Below are 12,725 nucleotides of genomic sequence, written 5' to 3'. Positions count from 1 at the left end.
CCACTCACTCCCATTTTATTACTGGCAAGCCTTCTGGGCTCCATGGTAGCCTGTATAGACATTGTTCCCTAGGTCAGGGGTAACTCCAGACCTCTACAGTGGGTACTTCTGCCTTTCCAGTTGAACACTGCCCTACACTAACACAAGAAGATAATAGTTCCTCAGTTGGTAAAGAAATCCTTCGGCTGATGGCTGTCAGCAGCAACCAGGAAAGGGAATCTTCTGAAAGACCCCATAAGAATGCAAGTCACCACCGATGTGAGCCTCAGTAGGTGGTGTTAGAAAAAGACTGTCCTCTTATTCTTTGGCTGTCAGCTCTTTGCTAGACCTTTGAGCTATTAGTCATAATTATTGAGCCCACCGGACACATGTCCAGTGGGAATGTACATTTGTTAAAAAGGGAAGTCGTAAAAAATGGTTAAGACAGGCACATAAGCATAATCACAAAAATAAACATGCCGACATTATCTCATTGTACAACTGCAGGTCATGCTTCTGCTGTGTCAGCTAGTAGCTTAGTCGGTTAAAATATCTTATCACTAGCAAAAATGTATAGGGGGCGGAGGTATAAAAAGACTTATGCTTGCTTAGCTCGGGGTCCAGACTGCTCTGTACCCGTTTTGCAAAACGTTCAATAAAATAGTGTTGGATCCACTGCTGCCTGCCTGGCATCCTTTCTTTCAACCAGAAGCAAGAACTTTTTATCTAACAGTGGGGAGCCCATTGTGGTATGACAGTTGCTCAGGGCAGGTGCTCCACTTCTGAGTCCCCCCACATCATAAATTGGCTGGAACTTTGGGAGGTCCACCTAGCCCTACAGGATTTTCAGCCCATTGTTCAAGGGAACTATCTCTCAAGTCTCTTAGTGGAACACTTCCAGGGATAATTCAATACAAAAGCAAAATAGTTGAGTTGATACGATGTCGATCAAGGAGAATGGAGCCTCCATCCTCAGGTGTTCTCTACCATTGTCCTTCAGTTCAGAATTCCAGGTGTGGATCTGTTCCCCTCTTTGACCAACTGCAGGGAAGCAGGTTCAGAATCGAACTCAAAGACTACTTATCACTGGGATCTTCTCAAACTGGGAAGAGGTAATGAGCGGAGTACCGCAGGGCTCAGTCCTGGGCCCAATGCTCCTCAACATTTTTATTAATGACTTGGAGGAGGAGGTGCAGGGAATAATGATCAAATTTGCAGATGACACCAAATTGGGCAGGATAGCTAATACCCTTGAAGACAGAAACAAAATCCAAAGTGATCTTGATAGGCTGGAGTGTTGGGCAGAAAACAACAGAATGACATTTAATAGGAATAAATGCAAAGTTTTGCACCTAGGAAAAATAAACCAAAGGCACAGTTACAAGATGGGCGATACCTGGCTCAACAATACTACAAGTGAGAAGGATCTTGGAATTGTTGTAGATCACAAGCTGAATATGAGCCAACAGTGTGATGTGGCTGCAAAAAAGGCAAATGTTATTTTGGGCTGCATTGATAGAAGTATAGCTTCCAAATCATGTGAAGTACTAGTTCCTCTCTACTCAGCACTGGTTAGGCTTCGTCTTGAGTACTGTGTCTAGTTCTGGGCACCACACTTTAAGAAGGATGCAGACAAGCTGGAGAGGGTTCAGAGGAGGGCAACCAAGATGATCAGGGGACTGGAAACAAAGCTTTATGAAGACAGGCTGAAAGAACTGGGCATCTTTAGCCTTGAGAAGAGAGGCCTGAGGGGAGATAGGATAGCGCTCTTCAAGTACTTGAATGGTTGTCACCGAGAGGAAGGCCAGGATCTCTTCTCGATCATCCCCGAGTGCAGGACACGGAATCATGGGCTCAAGTTACAGGAAGCCAGATTCCAGGTGAACATCAGGAAAAACTTCCTGACTGTTAAAGCAATACGACAATGGAACCAATTACCTAGAGAGATGGTGGGCTCTCCCACACTGGAGGCATTCAAAATGAAACTGGACAGCCATCTATCAGGGATGCTTTGACTTAGGCCACATCTATATGGCACCGCTTTGACTCCCCAACCCGTCGCAACTGCGCAGTGATTCAGCTTTGTCAGCATGCCCTGCAATACACTCGCGATGTACTGCATGCTTCCCTTACAGACTTGCTGTGCCCGGGGCAGGGGGAGGGGCAGCATTTTATTGAAATGCACAGCTGTGTAGTCCCATGAGTGTGGAGGTGCAACACTTCAGCTGTTTTGTATTTGAGGGGTTCTGCTGTGTCTTTCCATCCCTTTTTATGTAAAAAGTGAGTGTTCTGTGCTCCTTCATTTCTGCACCACCAGTTTGTCAGTTCCCCAGCCCGAGACTCACAATGGTTCACACACACAAACGTGAACACTACATGCCTAGCCATCGCTCCGAAATGGTGGCCAGAACGATGCTGGTCCTTCCCCAAGATGCCCCCCGCCCCCCAGGCCTTGGGTACTCAGTCCACAACCATTGCAAAGATACGAAGCTGCAAAACTGCAAAAGTGTGATTAAAAAGATGAAAACACCCCTCAGTGCTTCTGTAGCTGCGCAACTGCGAAGGGGTAGGGGAGTAAAGGGTGGACACAAAGTGACGCAGGCACTACGCATGCCTACAACACACCCACTATAAGATGCGAAGTCAGTTTGGGGAAGGAACAGATGGCCCGCAACCATGGGGGAACCCGCCGGAAACCCCCAAAATCGCACTAAAATGACTCCTCAGAACTCCGCATTTTCCAGGCGAACACCACGGATGGCTGAGAAGTTGCGTGACTGCACCATCTATCACAAGGGATCTCGACTCGCACCCGCCCTGGAGTAAAAGCCCAGTGTAGATGGGGCCTTAGATTCCTGCATTGAGGGGGTTGGACTCGATGCTCTTATAGGCCCCTCCCAACCCTGCAGTTCTATGATTCTATGTCCAGGTACCACATACAAGGAGTGGATCAGATGGATGCCCTCTCAGCAGCCTGGCCCAAGACCCCGGGGTATGCCTTCCCACCTCTCTCTCTCCTATCAAAGGTTCTTCAGCAGATTTGTCTGGAGCAAGCGGAGGTTACTAGTGGCTCCAGCATGGTCCAGAAGAGCAGTTTTCCAACCTGATAGCTCTGATAGCTAGTCTTGATGGCTATGTGCTACCTCCAGAACCAGAGGCAGTGAGCCTATATACACCAGTTGCTGGGGAACATGGGTGGGAGGGTGCTGTTGTGCTCATCTCCTGCTTGTGGGTTCCTGGTCAACAGCTGGTTGGCCACTGTGTGAACAGAATGCTGGACTAGATGGACCCTTGGTCTGATCCAGCATGGCTCTTCTTATGTCCTTATCTTCTCTGTCTATTCAGGATCCATGGCTGCTCCCTTCCAGAAGGGATCTCCTAAGTGAGGGAAGTGTGTTTCACTCTGACCCACACTAGTTACAACTACACACATGAAGATTGAGCAGGTTAAATTAGAACAATGGGGATATAGTGAAGAGGTAGCCTCCACCACCTTAACATTTCACAGAACCTCTACAAATCAAATTTATGAGACCACATGGACGATTTTCTGCCACTGATGCAGGTGCAACGGATTCCAGCCTTTGAGCTCTGGGGTTAAATATTTGCTGGCCTTCCTACAAGGTAGGTTGGATTAGGGACTGCAGCCTAATACATTAAAAAAAGACAGGATGTGGCCCTCGGCAAAATTTGTGAAGGTTCCCTATCCCAGCATCCACATATTAGGAGATTTCTTAGAGAAGCCTCCTTACTGCAATCTCCCACCGTGCACAAGTTCCCTTCTTGGAATCTCCATAAGGTTTTGAGGAGCTTAGTGAAACCTCCCTTTGAACCCCTGCATGCAGTACCTCTAAAACTTCTGTCCTGGGAAGTTTTATTTTTAGTTGCCATCACGTCAGCATGTAGGGTGTCAGAGCTTAGTGCTCTCACCTAGAAAGGAACTTTGCATTATTCAGAAGGACTATTTAGTTTTATGCACAGGCCCTACTTTTGTACCCAGAGTGAACAGCTTGTAGCTTCTGTCTCAAGAACTAATTTTACCTTCTTTTTGTCCCAACCCTCAAGTGCCAAAAGAAAAGGAATGTATGTAGGGCGATCAAGGTGTCTTTGGCCCATACTAAAGACTTTAGATTGTCTGATTTTGTTTGTTTGTTTCCACCTGGCCACTATGGGAAGAAAGGTTTCAGTGACAACACTTTCGGGATGGGTTAAAGCCTGCATCTCCCTGTGCTATGGGGATTTGGCTTCTGCTGTCCCTGGGAATCTTCACAGCTCATTCCACAAGAAATGCAGCTACCACAGCTGCATTCAGCACTAAAGCTCCCTTGATCGACATTTGTCAAGTGCCAACTTGGTCTTCCATTTCCTTGTTTGTCCAGCGTTATAAGCTGAATATATTTGCTTCTACCAAACCATCCTTTGACAGGCAGGTTGGTTTCGGCAGGTTGTCAAGAGGCCCGCCCTTAGAAAGTACCACTCAGGTACACCCCAGATGAGGATACCCTCCATCCACTTTAGGAAAATGGAACTTTGGACTTACCATGAAGTTTCCTTTTCTACAGTGGATGGAGGGTATCCTACCCGCCCAGGTGAGATTATGTCTTGCTGCTGGGAGGGAAATAATTCAGTTCATTGACCATTTTTATTCAAGTTACTTAGAGGTTGGACTCATGGACAGTACCTCTCTCTCTTCCTCCTCTATCTGTTATTGTTGTTCTTGGTGTTTTCTCCCATTGAACTGTTTGATGAGAATATTTTTGCCTTTTTAGCTATTTTATTTCCGAAACTGGGAGGTGCTCTCCCACACAAGAAGCTGACTTCAGCATTATACAAATTTGGCCCTGCCTTCTGGGGCGAGTGGGAGGATACTCTCCATCCACTGTAGAAAAGGAACTTTCACAGTAAGTCCAACCTTCCATTTTCCTGCATCCATTCTCTTCTATCTCTATATAATTTGTTGTTGTTTTTTAAATGAGCTCCAATCCTGAACAGAATGTCATGTTGACATTTTGCTTCAGGTGCAAATATTAAGACCAATAGTGGCTCTTGGTATTCTTCATCCTAAGTGTACATTTGCTATTATAGGAAGACTTAAGATCAGTCTATCAGAAATATGATCATGGGAAGAACAAGAGCATCCATTATTACAATCTAAATGTTTTCATAACCCACAAGAGTTTGGGAAGAGATGTTATGACTCATTACTGAGAGAATGAATCATTAAGAGAGAGCTCCAAGGTGAATAGGTGATCTTATAACTGCTTGTTAGAAAGCTAATTTCATTACAGCCCTCCACCATCTATTTGTATATTTATGCTGTGGCCAGGAAGATGGAATCTTTTTCCTCTAAGGAAAATCTTGCATGATAGCTGCTGTGTAAATAAACAAAGTGGATTGGTAGGAAACTGAACTGTTTTATTATTATTTTAATCAAGCTTTATTTATGATTCTAAGCTACCTTGAGTGCCATTTTTCGTGGCAGAATGGGGGAGTACTAATCAAATCAATAAACTTCAGGTACTGACTTTCGAATTCTTAAATATTATTTTAGCTACATTTCATTGTTATTCTTACTTAATGTAAGAATAAGTGTATATCACTTTTGTCTTGCTTCTGCCTATTGTGTCAGAGCTCCAGGATGTTTGATCAATGAGTATATTTCAAGAATTGTGCAAAAGAATGAAAGCATAACATTGGAACTTAACTGTTCTAAGTGCCTATTCACATGTTCTTTATTTATATTTATTTAGAGTATTTTTATCTCACTACTCAGCCAAAAGGATTCCCAGAGAGGCTTACAAATAATCAATAAAAGAAGACAGTCCCTACCCACAGGCTTACAATCTAAAAAGGCACAACACAGATGGAAAAAGGAATAAGGAGGGAAAAATAAGTCTTTCGCAAGAATGACTTGCGTGGAATGGCCCTACTTCTTTCTCTCTTCTCTAGCCTGAGATTATCTCTTGCACAGTCAGGATACATGTAATCAAAAATACATGCCCCTTTCATCCATTAGTATCAACCATGCTTAAATTTCCTACCAGGTTTGAAATTCTGGTGTCTTTACTCCAATCATTTGTCTATCATGGCTTATAGATTTCAGTCTGTCAAGACTATTTATTCCAGAGGCCTGTGGGACCTCCAAGGTGCCCATGAAGCTTTACACTCTCTGCCCCCTCAAAAATATAATTTTTAATTTTAAAAACTTTGAAAAATATTAGGATGCCAAGTTCTCCTTCCTGTTCCTACACCTGCTGCTGAACAGCAGTTGGGTGGGCAGGAAGAGAAGAAAAGAGTTGTTTCCTGGCCAGCCCAATCTTCTTCTGTGTGCACAGACCTTTTCCCTTTGCTCTCTCTCTCTCTCGCTCTCTCTCGCTCTCCACCCCCAGCCTCTCACTTCACTATTTCTCTCCCCTCTACCACTATGCCTTGATATAGTCTTATATCAGGGCCCTGGGACAATTAGTGATCCCTCAGGACCCTGAGATGATTATTTGCTGTCATGACTTAAAGTGGTGCAACGTTTAGAATAAGGTACAAAGCATAAAATCACACTCACTGGTCAGGGCAGAAATCTGGCTACATTGGGGGGGGGACCTTGTATGGACTGCATCCAAATGCTGATAACTCCCTCTGCCATGAATAAAACTAGTTTGGTTTTTTAGCTATATAAACACCAGTCTTATTTGGTGCTGTTCTGTTTAAAATGTCAGCTCATCATCTAATTATGATCTTATATATTTATATTCTTATACATCTGTATCTCAAATAAGTGGAAAATCCTCATAGAAATATGCCATGGTAAAAATCAGAGGCCCATCTATCTTTCTAATATAAAATATAATGAGGTGAGTCATCTGCAGTAGCTAATCTATTATTGCTTGGAGCATTCTTTGGGTACACGTGCAAAAAAAACCCACATCCACCCACATATATTAATGTAATTATCATATTTATTCCCAAATTTAAAAAATTACACTATCAGATGCATAGAGCTCAAATATCTCTATAAGTATTTGGAATATACTGAAAGATATACTGAAAGAACTGCCATGACCCACCGCAAATCAAATAACCATGTTTAACTATAAGGGCATGTGCAATCCAACTGCAAGCAAACCGGAAAGGCACCTTTTGTTACTATAAATATTTTTGAGGTTTACTATTTCAATCTTGAGAATATTTTGGAGTAATTAATACTTGTGCACAGACGTTCTACTGTTTAACTGTAACAAAAGTTAAATTTTGATTTGAAGATCAATCCACCAGGAAGTGCTTCTGCATTGGCCCCATTGAAATGAATGAGAGCTGTCAAGAGGCTTTTAATTCCTGTTTTAATAACAGAATTGTATATAGACTTGTTTTATTTTGTATGTCACAGAGAGCAATCCTATGGCCTGCTAGACACTGTCTAGCGGGCCATAGGATATGCTCATTTCCAGGAACCGACCTCAGAGCCTGTGCTCCGAGGTCGGTTCCCATAAAACTGACCATCCCCCTCGTCCGCATTGCTCGGAGGCAGCATGGAGAAACCCCATCCTCCGCACTCAGAAGAGGAGCGTGGAACAACTGAAAAGGGGCGGGGCTGAAGGGTGTTCTGGGGCGGGGAGAGTGGAGCTGCGCATACGACACATCCAATGTGTCGTATGACAGCTTCCTCTCCCAGTCCCCCCCCCCCGCCGCTACCAAATATACAGTGGGGGGTGGGTTTCCCTCCTAAAAAGCTCCTCTCTAGAAAGTTCCAAAGCACTGGCACAAGATGGTGGCAATGGCCACTAATTTAGATGGTAAATGCATGGGAGGGTAAGTCTGTCAACAGCTATAAGCTGTGATGGCTATATGGAACCTCCATTTTCAGAGACAGTATGCCACTGTATATCAGGTCCTGGAGGCAACAGTGGGGAAAGGCTATTGTCTGCTCGTGGGCTTCCTAGGCACATCTGGTTGTTGACTGTGGGAAACAGGATGCTGGATTAGATGGATCTTTGGTCTGATTCAGCTAAGGTCTCATGTTTCTACCACACCAATGTGAGGTCCTGGGCTACCACTTCAGCCCCGCGCCCTCAGTGGCCTGCCAGTAAGTTCTGCTGCCACTCAGTGGCCTGCCACAGACACCACTTTTTTCACACCTCAATATTAGCAACTCAGGGGAAGGACAGACAATAACCCCTGGGATGATGGATTTGATGCAGAGGCCTCTCGAAGGTGACCCCTTGCATAGGTTGAGTGCAGTTTACTGTAAGAGGGTGGATCTGTAGTGTTTCAGTTTGCAAATACACATGATTAGTATTTGCATACACATTTGCGATGATTTATATCACAAATTGGCCAGATATTGTACTCCTAATTGTCCTGACCTTTATTTTTTTTAAATAATACCTTAGTTCAAGTTTGGGGGAGGAATAAAGGGAGGGTGAACTAATTTATAGCACATGCATTAATACTGTATAGCAAATTTCCATTACTGCTGAAAATCTCTTTGGAAAGGCTAACTCAGTGGTATGAATCATGCAATATGTATATTTCATTCCAAACACAATGAGTCACTTTTTAATTGAAATGATGCATCATTCACGAACAGAGACAAACATCCACCACTTAGGAAAGTTGTGTGCCACCTACGTAGGACATTCTGGTGTTCTGAAAAATGTACAGAATATAAACATATGTGAGTGCAACCTGTTTCTCTTTTCATCATAGAGTAATTGTAATATATCACAAGGATACTGAGAGAAGAAAAGCGCAGCACAGGGTCTGATAAAGTCACTCTGGGGTCAGATTCTAGAACTGAAAGTTGAGCCTTAAGAAATACAGTATTCTGTAAGGGCACCCCTAAAAGAATGTTTTCCTGCAAAGGCATCTTGCTCGTACCTCTGCTTACAAGAAGCTTAGAAGTATCAATACTGCTTGATTAAAAAACAACTCTTCTCTCTAATCCAAGATGGGTTTGGTCCAAGATGGTTACCCAGTAATTAGAGAATGACACTCTGTGCACGGTCAGATGCACTCTAGCATCAGACTACTCAATCTGAACTTCATGTGATACTGCTTTTACGAGGCTTAGGAACATAGGAAGCTGCCATATTCTGAGTCAAACCCTTGATCCATCCAGCCCAGTATTATTGGCACTGACTGGCAGCAATGGCTCTTGAGGGTTTCAAGCAGGATTCTTTCCTAATCCTACCTGGAGAAGCCAGGAAGTGATCTGGGGACTTTATGCTTCTTCACTTTAAGCAACTAGCACAGACTTTTCCACAAAACTATTGGAAGGAATCATAGCTCAGTGGCAGAGCACAGGTTTGGGGTACAGAAGATCCCAGGTTCTATCCCTGGCATCTCCAGTTAGAAGGGTCAGGTGACAGGAAAGGCCTCTGTCTGAGATCCTGGACAGTAGACACTACTGGACTAGATGAACAAATAGTCCAACTTGGTATAAAGCAGGATCCTACATAAGTAATACAGTGTCTGTGGCTCTCTTCACACTTGAGGGTTTTTTTTAGCAGGATTGTTCTTTTTTAATCACTGGTTTTCACAGGAGCTTTAGATGATGCCGCTGCTCTCCTGCTGCTATCTCACAATGTTCCTTCCCTCTTCCCTTGTTATCTGAGAACAGGGAAAACCCAGCATTTTCTGTGCTTGTGACTTGAAATCATCATTTCCCCCCTGTGTATTTCCCCTTTAGCACTTTGTCCCACTTTGTGTGGGCGTGTGCTAGGGGGTGTTGCTGAGCAGTGTTGAATAACATTGTCATGACAGCAAATTGGTGGGAAGGGGGGCAGGCCACTGACCGCTTCCAGTTACCATTTCTGCCTCTCTCCCATTCCACTACAGGCTTCAAGATCGCCTTGTACACAGCAATGCTCACTTCTGAGTAAACTCATTGGCTGTAAGGCTTTGCTTTCCTGGGAGTAAGTGCCATTGAAACCTGTGTGGCTTGCTTCTGAGTAGGCATACACATGACTGCACTGCAAGTCTATTTACAGTAGCAGCCTTAACATCTCTCATTCCCTTCAATCCATTTACTTTGAAACACTCCCCCCACACACACACTGACTTCACTGACTGCTTCTTCTCCCTTTTGCTCACCAGATTGATGGACTTTTTTCTTCCCAGGGTGGATGGGGGAGTCTCCCTTCTCAGCCACACAGGAGAAAGACTTGACAGTTAGAATTTCAATGGGTATTAAAAGTACCTTTTCTCCTCCCCTGTATAAATTTATCATGCAGAGCTTGGAATGGTCATTTTTAATAGTTTCCTTTTGGGGTGTGGAGTTGTTTTAGATAAGGCAGTAACGCTGAGGTGGTTTTCCATAGTACTCCCTCCTACCTAGCCAGCCACTATTTCTTCTCCTAGTGCACCTTGCAGGGTCATTGGGAAGCCAGAATAAGGGGAAGAGCAACAACGGCACGGGGGGGAGGGAGCAAGCCAGGTCTAATGAAGAAGGTATCCCCCATGAAGTGGTCACTGGGGGGGGGAGGGGCTGCTAGGGATGGCTTAGTGCATTGACTGTATACAAGTCTGTTTGTGGATTTCCTACCTCTGTAGTTGGGAACCCGGAAATTGGTATACCCTTCTAATTCAGTAGTGCAAGCAATATACTGCATTTAATTCCATCACACACTGACATATTTAGCAGAGAAGGACTAGCAGCACCAGCAACCTCGGGGTAAGCCACCGAGAAGACTCTCTCTCCCTCAGAGGAAGGAGAGGACCAGCTCCCATAGCCTGCTATCCAGATCACTAGAAGGGCTTGCGACTTCCCTCCTGCTGTGGAGGAGCAGAGGGATGGGGTGCAGCCATCAGTTATGTTATAGGAACCAATGATCAGGGAAGGGAGGGGATATGGAGCCTGCAGCCCCCTTCTGTCCTGATAGTTCCATGCAGCTTTGGCCCAGCCATGAAAAGATATAATGTGGAGGGACGTGCTAGGAGAGATGCCTGTATACAGGGCCAGTGTAAATCCTGGAAAGGATCTGGAATCAAAAGGACCGGTTTGTAGTGGGATAAAATGCCAGGAGTGAAGACAGCCTGTGTGATGTTACACATCGCTATATGTATAATCTGCTGAGTATAGTAATGTGTTCCTGTTATGAGTTATGGTTATGCGTATGCATTCCTGTTATAATCTCGGAATTTTATAGTATGTCTATAGTGAGAGAGAGATGATTGGCAGAAAGAATGGTGGATTTGCATATGTGAGCTGATTAGCTGAGAGAGTTTATTTATTTATTTAATTAATTAATTAATTTCTATACCGCCCAGTAGCCGAAGCTCTTGGGGGTGAAGTGTGTGTGCTATATAAAACTGTGTGTTGAGAGAGTCAGATAAAGATAATGAGGGATAAGATCAGAGATAGTGATGAGATAGGTTTGAGGGATGGTTTAGATCAGAGTTAGGATTTGTGAGAGGCCGGATTTTATGATTAAGAACAGAGAGAGAGAATGAGAGAGAGAGAGAGAGAGAGAGAGAAGTCTGTGGGGATTTGTGAGGTGATTGTTTGAGAGTGTGATGTAGAGAACAGTTTATGAGAGAACATATATTGATAAAGCCATTAAGAGTTACTTGTTTATTATTCAACAACTTATTACTGTAGTTAATAAAGTGTATTTGTTTAACCAAATCCTACACCTTCTGCTCTTGGCTATGTAAGGAGAAGGTATAAAAGGAGTACAAGGTTATAGAGAAAAGTCTATGTGTGTCCTCCCAGCTCGAGAATAAAGTAAAAGGTTGGGCCTGAACCTTAAGGTTCCTGGTGGCAGCAAAACCCAGTGTGAGAGAGAAGGTGGTTCCTGCTAGGGCAAGAAAGGCCTTAGAGAAGGGGAATTCTCGCTAGGAGAAGACAGTGTCTGTCTGCATCATCATGCACCTCCCCATGCCCCCACCTAAGCAGAAGGCCTATGGACAATCCCTGGAGCACTCTGGCCTTGCTTCTCCTCCTTGCTGTTGCTGCTAGTTCACCTGCCTTCTTTGAACTTAACAAGAGTAAGGAAGAGCAGCAGTAGCAGCATCCACTTCCCTTGCCCTCTGCTTTGGCAGATTGGGCCCAAAGGGACAGGGCAAGCACATGGGCAGAAATGACAGTGCTGAGGAGGGAAAGGGCCCATGGAAGCCATTTTGCTCAAAGGCTCCTCAGAACTTGGAGGCAGCATTACTGGTGAAAACATGAAGGCCTGACCCCGTTTATGGCAACTTGAACAACTGTCCTTTCCTTTAACTTCCACAAGCAAGGAGAGGCGTTGGATATTAAAAAAAAGAAAAAAAGAACAGGGCTACCTACCATAAAGGGCTGAACTCTGCCTTCAAAAGGATATACATGCCTCCATCTGGGGATCATCTGTGTGCAGAATTTGGACAGTAAAATGCTTCACCACAGATGTTTCTTCTACCATATGGTCCTCACATCTACTAAAGAAAATCCAACATCTTGAAAAGATTGTCATGGCCAAACAAGTGTGATTTGTTGCTTTGATTTGAATTGCTTGCAATAGAATGCAAGCTAGAAAACCAACGATTTATAATCGGCATTATTATTTCTTTAAGGATAAAAACTTCTGAAGCAAATAGGAAGAAAACAGATTAGACATGCAGCTGTATTTTTCCAAAGCAAATATTTCCAAAGCAAATTCAACCCAATATTTTTAATAAAGACTTCTGAATCATGCTTTTTCACATGATTTGATTATTTGTAATTATCATCATCTGTCCAACATTCCTTCCATCAGCACTCAGACCCAATGACACTCTCT

The sequence above is a fragment of the Heloderma suspectum genome, chromosome 4 (assembly GCF_057233095.1).
Source record: "Heloderma suspectum isolate Gila_16-S chromosome 4, 16-S_ref, whole genome shotgun sequence".
Taxonomy (NCBI): domain Eukaryota; kingdom Metazoa; phylum Chordata; class Lepidosauria; order Squamata; family Helodermatidae; genus Heloderma; species Heloderma suspectum.
This window is presented reverse-complemented; position numbering follows the sequence as displayed.